The sequence below is a fragment of the Manis javanica genome, chromosome 15 (assembly GCF_040802235.1).
Source record: "Manis javanica isolate MJ-LG chromosome 15, MJ_LKY, whole genome shotgun sequence".
NCBI lineage: Eukaryota > Metazoa > Chordata > Mammalia > Pholidota > Manidae > Manis > Manis javanica.
In genome coordinates, this window is record NC_133170.1 from 80,654,330 (window position 1) to 80,671,699 (window position 17,370).

A 17,370-nucleotide genomic window follows, 5' to 3' on the forward strand; every position below is an offset into this window, starting at 1 on the left:
AATCGACTAGAAAGTTTTCCAGGGACACCAGCTCTTCCAAGATACACTGGATGAAAACGTTGTGCAGTTCTGTCCAGATTCAGCACGTGTTATTCAATTAAGTGTTAAAATATATGTTACTGAATAATATCACAAAGCATTTCCTTCCAGTTACAGCCAATCTGCATATCATCTTGCACATTTCGTAGGTTCTGTCACCAATTAACAAAAATAATTGAAAAATAAAAAGCTAACTGCAGACTGCTTAGCCTGGAGCAGCATGCACAGTTACCTTCCACCCGAGAGACGGAAGGTTTGCTTGTGATTCACCTTACCGTGGCAGACATTTCCCAAAATAGTTAATAATTATTTCAGGAAATAGAGCTTTTCTATAACAATAATAAATATTTTATGATAATTTTATTTAAAATGTTCAATCTGATTTTGTTATATTGATCAATTGTATGACAATGATAACTATATTGATAAGGGGCCAACTGGAATAAAAAGACTGTAACCCTGAGAGCTTTATAGCCACAGAAAATGAGACAAATTTTAAAACTTTTTAAAAGTCTGTGTGCAACTGTTTGGCCTGGAGAGGATGGGGGGGTGGGGTCTGGGTGGCTATAATATTTCTATGGCATGTGGCATGGACTAAGAGAACCAGCTGAGACCTCACTCATTGTTCCAGATCCTTCTTAGACGTGGCACAGTGAGGAAGATGTAGTTTAGTATCGAAATGATTTCTAGGATCACCCAGAAGGTCAGAAACAACCCCCACCCTGGGCTAGAACCAGACCTCCGACCCCTCATTGTGAAATTCTCTAGACCTGGAAAGTCAGAACCCCCTTCTCCAACTGCCAGAAAGAGAAATAACAGCACAACTCCTACAACCAAAAACAAATGACCAAGAAGTACTTGAAGTTCTGCCGAATCTAATTTTGCCCTGGAGGCGACCAGAGCACTGGGTTAATTCTATACTCACATGGAGAAACTGGGTTTGAACAGCTAAAGGGGCTTTGTTCCTTTACACATCTTGCTGCAGACATGTCTCCACCACCCCTCAGATGTCCAGAGAAACACAGATTCCTTGGGCACCAACATTTGGGTGTCTCCTGGCAGTTCAAGTCATGTGGAGGCAGCTAAGGAGCATGGGTCACCCATGAAAATGTGCTTCAATAAAACAGCCCTTTAACTTGGTTTGGTTTGGCAAGCTCCCCCCCAGACCTCTCTGAGGTCCTTATTGCTAAGACAAGTTCCCAATGGCACCTACACTCCCTCTGGGAGAACCATGCAAAAGGCTTGACACTAGCACTCGGAGGCAATGTAAACCCCTTTTCCACGGCCACTATGGAAGACAGGCCTAGGCTGTGAGATGACCATGGACTGGTCCCAGGGCACCCAGCAAGCCTGGCACCACCTCCAGAGCCTCTACTTCCTCATCTGTGAAATGGAGCATTTGAAATCCTATTCCTACAGAGTTGCTGTGAAAGCCATTCCTTTGTTTTTAACGGAGGTGAAATTCACATAAATATAAAATTAACCGTTTTAAAGTAAACAATTCAGCAGCAATTAGTACATTCACAATGTTGTGCAATCACCACTTCTGTCTAGTTCCAAACATTTTCATCCCCTCAAAAGGAAATCCCATACCCATTAAACAGTCAGTCACTCCCTATTCTTTCTCCCCACAGCCTCTGACAACCACCAGTCTGCATTCTGTCTCTTATTTGCCTGTTCAGAATATTTTGTATAAATGGAATCACCTAACATATGACCTTTAGTCAGGCCTCTTTCATTTACATAATGTGTTGAGGGTCATCCACGCTGTAGCATGCCTCAGTACTTCATTCCTTTTCGTGGCTGAATAATATTCCATTGGGTGGATATACCACCATTTGTGTTTCCATTCACCCACTGATGGACGCTTGGGTTATTCGTACCTTTTGGTCATTGTGGATGGGTGCTGCTGTGAACATGCATCTACATAAAGCTGCTTCTTTATGGCATGGTGCTGAGCACTGGGAGAGCAACAGGGAAAAAGCTAGAAACATGGCTGCTCCCTTGAGCTCTGGATCTATGCAACATAGCATGAGATGCACTATGTGAATTAGAAAGTGGGTTACCTGCTGAACAGCTTCTCTTGTGGTTCTCCAGCTTCTGGCACATAGTAGGAGGTCAATGAATATTAGTTGAATCAATGAATGAGTGAAATGAATCAATGAACCGATGTCTTTTTCTTATTCATTACTGGATCCTTGGTACCTGGAACAAGGGCTACATATAATAGATATTCAACATACATTGGCTAAATGATTGGACCTAAAACCCAATGTCTGGTCCCAAAGAGAAGTGCAGGGCTTATAGTCAGATCCAAGTTCAAATTCCAGCTGTGCCATTCACATACTGAGTGACCTTGGTGAAGTCCCTCACCTGCTCACCTGGAAAGCAAGGATAGAGCTAGTGCCCCTCCCGGTTGCTGTGATGGGTCACCAAGGCCAGGACACTCTGGGGAAGGGGGTGTTGGCCTCTGCAGAGTTAAGACCCTGCTGTGTCATGTGACTGGTGGCCCTTTCCACCCCAACAAAAGGCCCAGTTTAACCCAGCCACCATCAGCGCTCCTGTGGCTGGGCCACAGTGCAGCAGGTTTTGGCCAGTGTTTGCCAATCATGTTTCCAGTAACATCCCCACCAGGCTGCCCAGCCCAGCAGACAAAGGCCTCTTTGTTACAAATTTATGTTTTTTAAATCCCTAAAGATATTAGCAGTGAGCTCACACTGTGAAGTGAGGCAGAAATTCTTAAGGATCATGTTTCAAATTTGGGGGTGATCATTTCAATGACGTCTGTCCCATGCTTTCTTATCAGGGACAAGATTAGCTGGGGGCAGACTTGGGCCTTGGACCTGAACTGGGAAGTCTCTAAGGGGAAACACTCCTAACAGCCATGGTAACAACAACGCAGCAGTAAGATAGTGATATACAGAAACCTTAACAGGTGCGGGTGCCCCCATGCATGTGACTTCCAATCCACAGCGCTTAGATTTAGACTGGAAGTTCCACTCTATGGATGGGAAAACGGAGTTTTAGGGAAGCATTGGCCTAAATGACAGAGTCAGGCTTGAACGGGGTCTGTTGGATCTTCTAAACTGCTTCCGGTGTACCTTCTTCACGCTGTTGATGGTCACAGGTGTGGAGCACATTCCCCACCTCTGAGCTCTACCCCACTGGTACCCCAGGAGGACATCATCCGACTCTCACTCGATGCTATACACACTCTATTTCTTCAAGTTCACGCATGTGTACCTGCCCTAGAATCTCTCCTGCCAACCAGTCTCACCTCCTCTGAAGCTCTGTTCCAGACCACGCCTACACCTGAGTTTTCAATCAATGACAGTGGCAGTTCTCCAGGGCCGCGTAGTGTCCTGAAGCATGCACACACTTCTGCACCCCCTCAGCATCAGGAGGGCGCCATGATGAAGAACGTGGACTTGATTCAAAAACACCAACTCTACCCTAGTTTTCCTAAGCTGTGTGACCAAGAGCGAGTTAAATGCAGACCCAGGTTCCTTGATAAGTTAAACTCAGTTATCACAGGACCCTGCCATTCCACTCCCAGGGCTACACCCAAGGGAACTGGAAACACCACCAAAACCTTGGACATGAATGTCACGGCAGCATTATTCATAATAGGCAGAAGGGGGAACAGCCTAGTGTCCATCTAAGGATGGAGGCATACACAAAATGTGGGGCACTCATACAATGGGACATTCCTCAGCAGTGAAAAAGAAGGAAATACTGACATATGTGGATGTCAGTAGGGATGAACTTGGAAAGCATTATGCTAAGTGAAAAAAGCAGACACAAAAGGCCACATGTTGTATGATTCCATGTGCATGAAATGTCCAGAACAGGCAAATCCATGGAGAAAGCAGACTGGTGATTGCCTGGCGCTCGGAGGGGAGGGGAGGTGGTCTCTTTTTAGGGTGATGAAGACATTTTGGAGCTAGATAGAGGTGATGGTTGTACGGCATTGTGAATGTGCTAAATGCCACTGAATTATACACTTTAAATTGGTTAAAATGGTGACTTTTATGTTGTGGGAATTTTACCACAGTAAGAAACATTAATCCTCTCTGTGTCTCTGTTTCTCCTACTTCACGCAGCTATTTTGAGAACCTCACTAGGTGATATACTTAAAGAGCTTGACACCAAGTGAATGGCAGCAGGTCTTTTTATTTTAATTTAATCCTAAAAACCACTTTTGGCCCCTTTGCTAAGATTCAAACATGAAATGACTCGGCCAAAGGCATGCAGTTAGGGAGGGGCCATGGCAGACCTCAGACCTGGCTCTGTCCAGACCTCGCAGTGTCCACCCATGACGTGGTGAGAAGGGCATCTCTGGGAAAGAGGGTGTTCAGATGAAAAGCTGCTGTCAATTCTCCACCCTTTGCTGGGTACACTGTCCAGAGCCTTGAACCCATCAGCTACCGAATGATTTTTTTTAGCGAAAAATCAAATCATGACTTGAGACTTCGTATCCAGTGAGGCCATTTCTGACCTTTCTAATGGGTTCAGGGTCCTGTGCATCGCGAGCCCCTGAAAAGGCTCTTGATGTTTCTGTATTGAGAGGTGACTCCGCACCCGCACAGTCGGGGCCCAGCAGGAGCTCAGGGTTGGAGGATGGGACTGGAGTTTAGTAAGGGCCATTCTCAGGAGCAAGGGCCAGGGATCAATTCCGTGAAACAGGTGACAGGCCTACAGAGGAAATGTGTGCACCAAGCACTCCACACGCGTGCGCACGCACACATGTATTCACGTGTGTATATGCAAGCACACACACACACACACACACACACACACACACACACACACACACTAGCCAGGACTCAGGGACAGGTTGAGGTCTCTCTGGTTCTCTTATAACTGGCTGGGACCCTCTGTGTCTAGCTAGGACTGCTACCCGGGGGGACACTAGGTCATAATTTGGACCTCACCTGAATAAGTTTGGGGCCAGTCCCACCCCTTTGCAGAGCTTCAATCTCTCCCTCTATAAAAGCTGAGTTTGGGTGACATCAAAAACTCTCTCTAGCTCACTTATCTTTGCAATGCTGTCCCTTCTGCCTGGAACTCTCTTGCATCCAATTCTTATGGTGCCCCCTCACCTGTCACAGCTCACCTGAATGTCACCTCCTAGTTGAAGTCCCAATATTACATATCTGAGCACTCCCTAGGGGACACATCACATTCATATGCTTCCTGGACTGTCCGTGGTGGTGAAGGACATATCTGCCTTGGTAAGTGCTGCAGCCCTGACCCCTTGGTGGACACATTTCCTGGGCAGCTGGCAATTTAATAAGTAAGTGTAGACACTTGCACATGCTTATTGACCTTTAATGATCCATCAGATAGTGTGCTGCCACAGGTAAACCTGTGGGGTCCTCAATAAGTCAAACACAGAGATACCCATATGATCCAGCAATTCTATCCCCTTGGTATATCCCCAAAATAATTAAAAACAGGCATCCAGCCAAAATTTGTACACAAGTGTTCAAAGCAGTCAAAAAGCGCAAAGAACCCAATGTCCACCAGCAGATGAATGGATAAATAAAAGGTGGTACATCCACACTAAGGAATATTACTTGGACAGGAAAAGGGATGGAGTACTGACACATGCTACAACATGGATGAACCCTGAAACCATTACGCTCAACGGAGGAATCCAGTCATAAAAGCCACGTTCTGTAGGATTCCATTTGTGTGAAATATCCAGACCAGGCAAATCCATAGAAATGAAAAGCAGATTAGTGGCCCCCAGGGGCTGGCCGAGCAGGGACTGTCTAGGGAGCAGCTGCAAGTGGTACAGGTTTCCTTTTGATGTGGAAGTGTTCTGAGGCCAGTTAGAGGTGATGGTTGCACAGCATTGTAAATATACTCAACGCCACTGAATCATTCAATTTAAAATGGTTAAAACATCATTTTATGTTCTATGTATATTATCACACACACACACATACATACATACCCTGTGTGTCACTTTCAGGCAAAAGGTGGCCTGGGGGACAGGAAAGAGCCTCAGAAGACACAGGTCCCAGGTGAGCTCTGCCCAGCATGCTGGGTGCCCTTGGGCAGGTCAGTGACCCTCTCTGAGCATCTTTGTCTTCTTCTGTGTCTCAGGCCTATTGACCTTGGCCCTGCGGACCTCCAGGGCTGAGGGGAAGCTCATGCAGGAGCCTGCATTGTTTAAAGAAGGGGTACTATGACCATGAGAGCAGAACCTTGGGCTCCATGCAGACAGCTGACATCCCTACACTTGTCAAGTTTTCCTGCTTTTCCAAAGGGTCCTACCTCACGTTGTTCTCATAAAAATCCCTGGAAGGGAGGGAGGCCAGGGTTGAGGGGCATTCTCCAAGTGTGCCGTGCCCATGCATCTGCTCTGGCTGGCTTTCCAGATGCGCCCAGTGAGTACACACAGGGAGGATGAGGGGGCCTTCAGAGGCCTGCCTGTGCCGGTAGGTGCCTGCCCACCTCACTGCCAATCTCTCTGGTAAGGGTGAGGAGGAGCAGCAAGCCCACCGGCCTCGAGGCCCCCTGCTGGCCCTGCACACTCTTTCTCACCCCCGGGCCTTTGCATATGCTCTTCCCTTTGCCTGGAACTCTCTTTCACAGTATTAGTTTCCTGTGGTCACTGTAACAAATTACCACAAACTTCATGGCTTAAAACAATATGAATGTATTGTTTTACAGTTCTGGAGGTGAGAGTCTCACTGGGCTAACCTTAAGGTGTTTCTTCCCAGGATTCCAGGAGAGATTCTGTTTTCTTGCCTCCTTGAACATCTAGAGACGGCTGCACTCCTTGGCCTTTTTCTTCCATCCTCAAAGCCACAACCTTGCATCTCTCCAGCCTGTCTCCGTTTTCTTCGTTAGTCACATCCCCGTCTGAACAGTCAGGAAAGGTGCTCCACTTTGAAGCACCCGTATGATTATATTGCCCCTGCACCAGATAAACTAGGTTAATCCCTCCATCCCAAGAGTCTTACCTTAATCACATCTGCAAAGTCCCCTTTGCCATGCAAGGAAACGTATTCACAGGTTACAGGGATGAGGATGTGGACATCTTGTACTTGTCTCCCACAACTTCCTCTTAGCTTGACTAACTCCCATTCATTCAGTGAGTCAGTGTGCATGTTTGGGGTGCATACAATGTCCCAGGCACCATGCTGGGGACATAGAGATGACTAGGACAAATGGAGCCTCTGCAGTCATGAATCTCCCAGTCTGGCAGGTCCCCATGTAAATAATCGCCACCTCCAAGAAGCCCTCCCTGGTTGCCCAGGGGGTTCTGTTGGGCTCTCCTAGCCCCCCATGCTCTCCCCAACCCACAGTCATCATGGAAAATCACTGGCCCCTCCCCCAAACTATGTTCCTTAAGGGCAGGGAGTGTGTCTCACCCCGCCATATTGCCAAGGGCCCTGCCTAGCACAAAGTGAGAACCAGTGTACAGCAGTTGAATGGGTGAACCTGTTTCCATACCAACTCCACTGCTACCTGGTTGTGTGACTTTGGGCAATATTGCTCCCTCTCTGAGCCCAGTTTCACCTCCTCAAAACTGGGTGAACACAGCAACACCTGGCTCCAGAAGTTGTTGCACAAATTAAACCAGACAAGATCCATGGCACACATAGTAGGTGTTCAACCAAATGGCAGTTTTCTCTCTCTTTGGCCTGTTTCATGGAGGCAGATTCTGAGTTAAGTGCCCCTTTGAGGTTGATCTCAGGCCTCAGATTTGGCCATCAAAGAAGTAGGTCATCAGAGCATTTATCACAGGCCCATCTGTCTGAACAGCACAGTGTGGCTACAGGTGTCACCCTTCTGAATATAACTCACCCCATGGACATGCCAAATGTCACCTTTGGAAGACTGATTAGAAGTCTGAAACTAAGTCTTGGCTGTGTTTTCATCAAGAAAGCCACAGGAAAGATGGAAACACATTTATCTGTACACAGTAGATGTTTACATCCAGTATCACGTGGTGGTAGAAGTCTGGACTTTGAAGTAAGATAGAACTGGATTCAAATCACTACTCTCTGACAATACAGCTGACCCTTTGAACAATGCCAAAGTTGAAGGTGCTGACCCTCCGTGCAGTTAAAAATCATACGTAACTTTTGACTTCTCAAAAAGTTAATAGCCTACTGTTGAGTCCTACTGATAATATCAACAGTCGATGAACATACATTTTGTGTTCTGTGTATCATATACTGTACTCTTACAGTAAACAAAGCTAGAGAAAAAATTTTTCAACTGGTTGCAAATCTCCAGAAATGTTTCCAATTTATTCATTGAAAATATCCATGTATAAGTGGACCCACGCAGTTCAAACCCATGTTGTTCAAAAGTCAACTGTGCTGACCTTGGGCAAGTCTCTTCATCTCCTCTGAACTTGATTTTCCTCCTAGGCAAAATGAGGCTCCTAAGAGGACCTGTCTGTAAGGAGGAAATAAGATTAGGGGTTAGAAGGCCTGCCATGTAGCAAGGACCAGGTCCTTGCGAGCTACAATGATCAGAGAAAAACCCCATCCCCACTGAGGCCCAGGCCAGGAGACAGGGCCCCTGGAAATTACACAAGGTCCGCCTCTGATTTCCCGTAACTCAGCGACTCCTACTCGCCTCATAACTTCGGAAAATATTCTCTTAGCATTTGCAGTTCTTGATCTGGGCCCAGCACTGAAATTATTGCAGTTTTTTTCTTCTTCTTCTCCTTTTTGACAGCTTGAGCAAAAGGAGCTGTTTTTAAATTTCAAGAGGGGAAAAACACACACGCACATGCACACACCCCAAACAGCATCATTTTGCAGGACAAAATGTCCCCTGTGCTCCAGAGCAGGCGGCCCTGGGCCCGCTCCGGTTGGCCTCACAAACACTTAGTGTCACTGAGGGTTATGTAAGCGCGGTTTGGGCCTGCGAGATTGGACGTGGCCTTGGGTTTTAAAAGGCAGAGGAGTTTGGGTAAGGAGACATTTGGCTCAAAATAAATCCAGGAACTCAATACAGGGGAAAAAAATTGCTACGACATTAACGGAGAATATTTAGATGTATAGTTTGGAGTGTCAAGATATTTGAAAACTCACACTAGAGTTGGGCCAGCATGGCTTTTTCAGCCCTATCGTGTATGCACCTGAGGCTGAGAGGCCAGGGAATACAGGGGTGGAGAGGAGGTCAAAACGTGGGATAAAGGGCAACATGCAGACCACATTACTCCTGGAAGTAAAACACCAATTCTTAATATTTTTTAAAAAACTCTGCTTTTGTTCACTGCATTTCCAGCCTTTTAATTGGGGCCCCAGATTTTGTGATTCCTACTGGCCAGTGGGACCAAGGCAGGCAAGCAAGGTCTTTGATTCAGAGAAAAGAAGGCAAGAGTTGTAGGACACCCAACTCCTCACGATTTGCCCGAGACTGTACCAGTTTTAAAACTGAAATTCTCATGTTCAAGGAAACCTCTTACAGTACAGAGCAGATGGGTCAGTTGGTTATGCTGCGAGAGATTAACAGTGATGAGCATCATAACCATTATTGAGCATCTCCTACGTGGCTCTTGCCATGCTAGGCTTTATATAAACCTTGTCAGACTTCATTCTGCCAGCTACCTTTTCAGGCAGATTATGCCCACTTTACAGACCCGGTGACTTGAGACTCAGAGAGGGAAGTCAAACAGCAGGACAGTGGAAGACCCTCAAGAGCTCTTATTAAAATCTGAGACCCCTAGGCCTTACTCCAGAGATTCTAACTCAGCAGTTGGGGAACGTGCATTTATAACACACACTCCAGTGATTCTGTGATCAAGTAATTTCAGGGTGCAAAATTCAAAGGAGCTCCACTGGGAATGGCCTTGAAACTGAGCATGGGAAGGTTAAGTTCAATGGGGACAGGCATTCAAGCTGTGGGGACAGCATAAGGAAGGGCAGAATATCACGGAGCCGGGCAAGTATGTACTTGCATATAATGCCCTCGAGGGGCAGAGCAGGGGAGGAGGCTACTGTTGACAGGCCCACATCTGGAGGGCTTGAATGCCAGACTAAGGAATTTGGACTTTATCATGAGGGCACTGGGGAAACATGGGAGGATTTAAACAGCAGTAACAAGGTCAAATTTGTACTTTGGAAAGGAGCTTCCAGGTCCTATGAATCAGTTATGTGGGATGAGGTTGTGATGGGAGACAAAAGAACTAGGAAGAAAATGAAAGAAGCCCTGCTCAAACTGCTGATGCAAAAATGGATATTCACTGACTCATAGAATGGATATTAGCTTCAGGCATGGCTGCATCCAGGTTCCAATTTTTAAACCAGTCTCTCTCCATGTCTTTCTTGGCTTTGTCCTGGTGTCTTGCCAGATAGACCTTCCCTCTGTGATGATAAAATAGCCCCCAGAAGCTCAAGGCTTACCCCCTGTGGCTTAGCAACCCCACCAGAAACAGATTTCCTGTTACACAGTACTTCCGCCAAAGCCCTAGTGTGGCCACTGTTGGCTCTGATAGACCCGTCCCTCCACAGTCACAGTGGTATCTCATTGGCCAGGGCTCCATCAAGGCCCACACTGGAGACAGGGAGTAGGACCAGCCCCACCCCCAAATTCCATCTGAGATGGAAGGGGAACTGAGTCTCAAAGGAAGATCTGGCTATTTCCAGAAGCCTTGATCATGGACCATAAAGGACAGGAAGCAAAGACACCTGGTCTTGGGCTAGAACCCACTGGATTACCAACTCTATTTGCCTTAAGTAGAAACAGAGCAGTTGAAGTGACTGGTAGAAGGTCAAGGGCAGCCCAAGGGCAGTCAGGTGTCCAGACTTCCATCAAAGCACCGAGGCCAACAGTTGACAAAGTAGCTCCTGCAGGGTGAGAGTTGTCGCACTCCCTGAAACAGCCCAGAGAGGCTGCCCATGGATTCTCAGAAATTTAAGAAGTAACTCTAGAAGCTTCTCTCTTGCAAGCCCCATCCCAATATCCAGTAATTCTGCTGATGAGTGTTACAAGGGGCTCTAGTTTAGAGACAGGATTGAACAGAACCTGGAAGCCCCCAGAACAAACCATTTCATGTGTGAGGCACGAAGAAAGGGCCATGGGTTGATAGAGCTAAAGTCCTGTGAAGACGCAGTACCACACTGAATTGTGACCCGGGCATGATTCATTCCGACATGAAGAGCTGTGGCTGCCTGGAGTGTGGTCTTGGTGCACAAATGGGGGAGCAAACAGCCTTGAGGGCCCCCCTGAGCACAGCACAGCACATACAGTGAGGTCATCGCCCTTTCCCTCTCTGTCTCCTTCCCTTGGACTGTGAGCTCCAGGAGGGTGGGAACCGTGTCGCCTGTGTGCTCAGCACCTGATAAGAGCCTGGCACACTGGGAGGCCCAACCAACAGATGTTAGATCAGTGGATGGCTGCCCACATTCTCTTGCACACTTCCAGGCAGAGGAGGCTCACTGCCACTCAAGGCAATCTGTCCCTGTGTTGAACAGCCGTGCTAGAAATGCTGTTTTCAACCCCACAAAAGTGACAACATTACAGAGCAAGGTCCAAGGAGCTTCCACTTTGGAATTTATCCTCAGGCAAGAACTAAAAAATAGCAAAAACAAATTACCCAGATGAAGATGTTCATTCTAGTGTTGTCTATCATGGTAGAAACCTAGGAGCACTCTGACTACCTCACAGGTAGCAAACATGGTGTGTATGCACATGGGTTATCTGTGTAAGTACGCATGTGAGTGTGTATATATGAGTGTGTGCTTTAATTATTCCTAATACACCACAGCAATGGATAATTCAGCAGCCAGTTAGAACCATGTGAACCATGAGAAGCAGGTGGAAATGTGGGAAAGCATGATCAACAGGTTAGGAAGAGCAGAATGCACACTGTGCCTGAAGCCACATGGGCTGAGTGTGCACACAAAGGGCAGAGTGGGAATGTGCAAGGAAGGAGATAGTTCTGGGGTCAAGATGGCAGCCACTCAGGTTGCTTTCAAAGTTTCTTTACAATTGTATCGGCTTACCTATAGCACTATTATTCCCACTTTAAATAAGCAAATTGAGACCCAGGGAGGTAAAGCCGTTTGCACGTAGTGGCTACTGGGATGAATCGGAAAGCCAACTCTTAGCTGGCAGACCCCCACAGGATCCTGCTGGCCATCCCTGGCCAGGGTCTGCAACTTCCACAGTCCTGAGAGCTGAGGACAAAACCCTTGTCTCTGGGGCCTTCTCTTCTCACTGACCATTGCTGCACCCTGACTGTCCCTGCTGAGACTTGGTCTCAGGTCCGTCGTCGCAGACCAAGATGGAATGATGGCTGGAGAAGTCTCACCTTAGGCAAGAGTTGTCTGGGAAGTGTTGCAGCCTTACTTTTGCATAATCTCAGGAACAAAGGCCCTGTGCCCACTGGGGCTGCCCCACCAGGCGAGCAAACAGAGGGATGTTAGCACCTCCTGGCGTGGCCGCCTGCTCTTCAGGACGCAATTAAACCTGACCTGGTGGTCATGACTTTGTGGTAGGTGGCGGCCTCATAACTGCATCCCCAGGCTCCAGGCTCAGCGGAGAATTCTAGAGCATCACGTGCTGGGCAAAAGATTCCTTCTTGCAAGGGAAGTGGAAGAAATCATTTCATTCTGCAGACAGACCTGGCTTTGCTTTATCTTATTTACTCTCCCCGACAACTCACTGAGGAACTCGTTTTTCTTCCTGTTTCGCAGATTAGGAACCTGAAACTTAACATGTCGGCAGCGTCCCCGTACTTGTAAGAGCCAGAGCTGGGCTTTGGACGCAGGCTTGTCCGGCCCCAACCCCCCTTCACTCTAGCCAGGCTGGATGGCTGAGACAGGCATAGCTTGCTGCCCTTGCCCATCCCAGCCCCCAAATTCTTCTCTTTTGAGTCATTCTTTCAGGGGTTTCTTTAGACACAAGCCCCCTCTTCAGACTTTCACTCAACAAACATTGATGGAGCATTGACTGTGTGCCAGAATCTGGGTGTGGATGAAGGGAAGGTGCCATGTGCAAGAGACACAGACCCTGCCCTCATGGACCCTAGACTAAAGAGAGAGATGACAGTCAATAAGCACATGAAGATACATAGTCAGAACAATGGCAAGGAGGAGTACAAGATGCCACAGGGTCATGGGGTCACAGAGGGCTTCTATGAGGAAGTACAACATAGGCTAAGAGCTGAAGGCGGAGATAGGGGGGTAATAACATAGCAAAGGAAGGAAGGAACAGCATTCCATGAAACAGAAACAGCATGTGCAAAGGCCCTGTGTGGGACCCAAAAAGATCAGTGTGACAGGAGCATAGAAAGTGTCCAGGGAATAAAATAAAGTTTGATTCACTCCTACCACCCATGGTCCCAGCTAACATTTGCGGTGGGTGGCAAATTGGCTGCACACTGACCCTGAGCTTCTTGTACATAATCTCTTCAAATTCTGACAATGTTTCCATGGTGAGAGTATTTCTCCCCACTTTACAGTTGAAAGGAAATGGAAACTCAGATGTTGGAAGCTCCTGAAGCTGGCAGTTGCCTTTGCCTGCACACTGAGCCCCTGCAGGGGTGGTTATTCTGGGTCCAGCTGTGTGAGACACTTTACACACCCTGTTTTGACAAGTCCTGTCAGCAACCTGTGACATTTTATTCCTTTATTACCCCCATTATACAGAGGAGAAAAGCGAGGCTCAGATAGGGCATGTGACCTGTCCAAGGTCACAGAGCCAGGAAGCTGGAGAGCTGGCACCTGAATCCAGGCAGGCTTGGGTTTCCAGAGCTTCAGAGTTGCAGCCACTTCTAAGCGTCTGTCAGGGCTGGCATAGGCCTCACCCTGAAGTCAGTCCAGCCCTGTGCACAGAAGTGGGGGAGGGAGTCATATTTGGTTCCTTGTCTTTGCGCCACTGTGGTTCTGTCTGCAGCCACGGAGATCCACGAGGTGAGCTACTTCCAGCTGCACAACTGCACACTTGCTCGATGACCATGAGCATCTTGCCAACAGCTATCCCAGGGCATGGCCCCCCACGTCCTCATTGTGGGTCTCCCACACTCTCTACTCCTTTGATACCCCCACCCTGGCTGGCATCTAGGCACACTCAGTCTGTGCTCCCCCAAAAGCAGACCCTGAGGCAAGAATTTGGGGGTAAGCACCTCATTTGACAGGCGATCCTGGAAGGAGAGCAGGGAGCTGGGAGGTAAGGGGACGAAAGCCAATAAAAGGTGCATGCAGGAGCGGGTTTACACTCTGGTCACCTGGGGGGCCTTCCTGCGGGACCTCTGGGAGGCCGTGGGGAGTACGCTCAGGCTGCCCCATGGGAGGGACAAGTGAGCTGGGGCATTTATCCCCCCGCACCCACCCTGCTCCGGCTGAAGGCTGCTCCTGGGGCAGGGGTGCGGCTGTTAACTCCCCAGCGCCTCTGGCCAGTCTTCTCACTCACCAGGCCAGAGAGCAGAGGCTGTCCGCAGGTGACCTCCAGGGTGGTCAAGGAGCTGTGGGTGGGACGTCCATTTCAGGAAATTTGTCCACCCATCTAGTCTGACAGGCAGCAAACGTTTTCTGAACTCCACATGCCTGGTTGGGCTATGCTCTGAACAGACAGCCTGGAAGGGTAAGAACAATCAAGTACCTGCTATGCATCAGAGGAAAACACAAATATGCTATCTTTTCAAATTCCACAGGCATGTGTAGGCATCAAAAACCACTTTGGCAGATTTTGTATCCCATATTCACTGACTATAGAATCTACGGCATATAAATCATCTTTGAAACCTCGATTTTCCATCCAGAAAATGGGCATGACATCAATATCCACTTCACAGGGTTGAGAAGATTAAATGAAACAGTGCCTGGCACAGAGTAAGCACTCCATTAACAACAGTGATGCTTCCCGTTTTGTCTTCTTACTACTCTATTTCACCCAACCTAAGACACCATCAGTTGCAGACTACATTCCAACTGTAGAGATATTAAAATGTGGAGGGAAAGAAAGGACTTCATAGAATTGATGGCATACGACATTATTCCTGGTTCCAGACTGGGGCATTGAGACTTGGGGCAGAAATATAATTTGCCTGTGTTCTCCCCTACATTCCCTGCTTCCTGCCCTAGGTCACCCTGGTGCCAGGTTAAGGCAGATTTTGCTTTTAATGCAATAGTGCAAGAAGAGACTCAACCCTTTCCAAGCCGTAGATTAACTTATTTTACTGCTGTGTCAAAGCGAAGAAAAAGTCTGGAGCAATTATGCTGATGAGGTCCCCACCCACCCAACACCCTCCTTCTGGCCTCTGCCAAGATGACTCAGCCCAAATTATCCCCCTAATTGTCTCAACCTGTGTAGACGCCCAGCTGGGGCCCTCCTTTCCCCAAACCCGTGTTACTGGATCCTTGAGGGCTGCCGACAGGCAGAGAGATCTTCTCTCTCTGAAATGGAATGTGGACTTCCAGGCCTTTATGCCATTCCTTATAAACCAGTTTCCTCTTCTCCCTTCTGCACACCCTTCTCTGCACACATGCCAGGGCATCAGCGGCCTTTATGAAAATTCCTGCTTGGAGCAGGGTTCCTAGTCCTTTGGGCGCCCCTGTCCTTGCTTTTATGCTTGGTGGCCTGCCTGGGGAAGGAGGAGTCCCTTAAGGGGAGGAACTATCTTGCATTGACAACTGGATACTACCCGGCAGAGCTAATAGAACAGAGAAGCTACTAAAACAGGTGGGCTGAATAAAGAAAAGAAGGGGAAAAAAGAAACCAAAGAAAAACTTTGGTCATGGAAGAGGAAAGAGGCGCTACAGCCTTCCACAGCAAAACAACAGATACAATAGCAAGAATAAGCAGACACGGCAGTGTTCCATGCAAACGCAGGAATCAACAGAATCTCATGGGTAAAGGAGAGGCCTCAGAGGGTGGGTTTTTATATTCCAGATTCAGTGAGGAATCTTTTGCTAGTCAAGAAAACTCTCCTATTATTTCAGTTTTATGAATACAGAAGTCTCATAAATTGAACAAGTATTTATTGAGGATCCACAGAGGAAGGAGATTGTGGCTCATGGGACCCAAGCTTGGGCTATAGCACCAGAGGCTGGGAGACAGTGGGAGCCTGACTTACGTATTTTTGATTGGCAGGTGTACAGGAATGAATGGATTCCCTCAAGAACACCCACCCATGAGTACTCAACATCATCATGAGTCTAGATAGACCCTCCTTGCTACCTCAGAGATGGACCATCACATATTTAACATACATTCATTCTTACAGGACACCTGCCACCCTTTATGTACACATTTTTGTATCCAGGAACAACAAATAATATTGCCCCAGGTAGGTGGTTTTCAAATGAATGTAAATGATATCATCCTCTGTGGCCCATTTGCAATTTTCTTTCCCCTGTCAATATTGATTTTTGAGAGTCATCCTTGCTGGTAAGTGTAGAAGTAGCGCATTCCTTTTTACTGCTATATAATATTCCATTTTGTGATCATCTCATATTTTTTATGTCCATTTTCCCCCACCCCATGGATGGCCATGTCAGTTATTCCTAACCTGCCCTACCAGACACCTCACGGTCCTTCTCCACTTACTTCATCTCTTCTCATGAGTTGCCACAGATGGCTTCCAAGTTTCTACAAGCTGGTCACCTTCTATGCAGACCTTGCCCCCAGCATGTTCACAGTCCAGTCGGAAAGACATGATTTATACATACAGAAAAGGAATTTCACAACACAGCTGAACTGGGTACCACATATGTGTCTTAACTCTGGTCTCTATTGTTGGTGAGGATACTGAGGCACTCTTGCTATTTTCCTGATTGGGACATTGAGCCTTGGAGCAGGGATACAGTTTGCTTGTTTTCTCCCCTACATTCCCTGCTTCCTGCCACAGGACAAAGTCCTCATCAGGTCGCCCTGGTGCCAGGTTCAGGCAGATTCTGCCATTAACGCTGCGGTGTGAGGAGGAGACTTCTTGCCCTGAGGACACTTTGCACAGTTCCTGACGCCCAGGGAAGAGGGAGTGAGGCCAGTGAGTGGTCTGGCACTGAGGGAGAGTGGGGAGTGGAGTCCATCAGGGGGCCCTGCCTTATCCATCAATAGCCCAGACTGGGCAGCTTCCTGTCCCAGACCAGCGGGACACATCTGCCACCACACAGCCAGAATCCTCTCACTGTTATTTATGTTGGCTGCAAAATCCAGGAAATCGCCACTGAATATATAGCCCAATGTCTCAGGATTAAACCCTGTTAGCATGAATCTCATTCCCCAGTATTCCCCTATGATCCAGACGATGGGGCCCACCCAATGGTGGATCCAGCTTTGTTGTTACAGGGAAACAGAAAGAAACCAGAGCCCACGTCAAGGAAATTCAGAATCAGATCTACAGCCTGG